Source organism: Cicer arietinum, chromosome 3 (assembly GCF_000331145.2).
Source record: "Cicer arietinum cultivar CDC Frontier isolate Library 1 chromosome 3, Cicar.CDCFrontier_v2.0, whole genome shotgun sequence".
In the NCBI taxonomy this organism is placed as follows: Eukaryota; Viridiplantae; Streptophyta; class Magnoliopsida; order Fabales; family Fabaceae; genus Cicer; species Cicer arietinum.
In genome coordinates, this window is record NC_021162.2 from 9,851,956 (window position 1) to 9,853,804 (window position 1,849).

Sequence of the window (1,849 nt, forward strand, 5' to 3'; positions counted from 1 at the left end):
TCAAATAAATTAATAATTACATATTTATTTGACGTTATTATTATCTTCGTTTTGTAGTTGTACTAAATAACGAAAATAATAATAACATATAACAAAATTGAGTTGTAAAATTAATATGTTATTATTACTTTATTTGACAACTCTATTTTCTTATACTAGTAAAACTATATAACGAATATATTAATAACATTTAATAAAATAGAGTTTTCAAATAATATAATAATTAAAAAGCATTCTTCTCGTAAATTTATAATTGTGTTTCGGGTCATATTTTGAACATTAGCCATCATTTGGTCTAAAAATACGAATTTTATTCCATTTTTGTCGGGTGGTACAAAAATCGCCTGAAAAGACTAGATGAAATCGAAGGACTCAGAGACTCTTATAGCATTCTTCTCTAACATTTATAAGTATGTTTCAGGTTCCGTGCCATATTTCAAACACTAGTCATCCTCTGATCCAAAAATACAGATGTTGGCCCATTTTTGTCGAGGGGTATGAAATTAGCCCGAAAAGTTCAAATGAAATCGAGAACTGTGAGACCATTATAGCATTCTTCTCTAGAATTTATAACTTTGTTTCGGGTTCCGCGCCAGATTTCAAACACTAGCTATCGTCTAGTCCGAAAATACAGATGTTGGTCCATTATCGTCGATGGGTGCAAAAGTCACTCAAAAAGTCCAAATGAAATCGAGGACCAGGAGACCATTATAGATTTCTTGTTCTAAATTTATAAATGTGTTTTGGGTTCCACGTTAGATTTGAAACACTAGCCATCTTCTTGTTCGAAAATACGAATTTCGGTCAATTTTAGTCGGGTGGTACGAAAATCGCCCGAAAAGTCTAGATGAAATCGAGGACTGGGAGACCATTATAGAATTCTTCTCCAAAATTTATAACTGTGATTCGAGTTCCGCACCAGATTTCAAACAGTAGCCATCGTCTTGTAAGAAAATACGGATTTTGGTTCATTTTTTTCAGGTGATACAAAAATCGCCCGGAAAGTCTAGAAGAAATGGAGGACCAGGAGACCCTTATAGCATTCTTCTCTTAAATTTATAACTTTGTGTCGGGTTCTGTGTCAGATTTCCAACACTAACCATCGTTTGGCCTGAAACTACGAACTTTGGTCCATTTTTGTTGGGTGGTACTAAAATTGTCCGAATAATCAAGATGAAATCAAGGACCAGGAGACCCTTATAGCATTCTTCTCCAAAATTTATAATTGTGTTTCGAGTTTCGCGCCCGATTTCAAACACTAGCCATCGTCTGGTCTTAAAATACTAATTTTGGTCCTTTTTGTCGACGGGTACGAAAATTGCCCGAAAAGTCCAAATAAAATCGAGGACCAGAAAACTCTTATTATATCATTCTTCTCCTGAAATTATAACTGTGTTTCGGGTTCCGCTTCTGATTTCAAACATTGTTCCATTTATATCGATGGGTACGAAAATCGCTTGAAAAGTCCAGATGAAATCGGGGACCAAGTGACCCTTATAGAATTCTTCTTTTAAATTTAAACTCTATAACTCGACAAAAATCGACCGAAATCTGTATTTTCATACAAGACAATGGCTAGTGTTTGAATTCTAATGCGGAACCCGAAAAACAATTATAAATTTTGGAGAAGAATGCTATAAGAGTCTCTATTTTATTAAATGTTAATATTATATTCGTTTTATAGTTTTACTACATAACGAAGATAATAATAACATATAATAAAATAGAGTTGTCAAATAAAGTAATAATTACATATTAATTTTACAACTCAATTTTGTTATATGTTATTATTATTTTCGTTATTTAGTACAACTTCAAAACGAAGATAATAATAACGTATAATAAAACA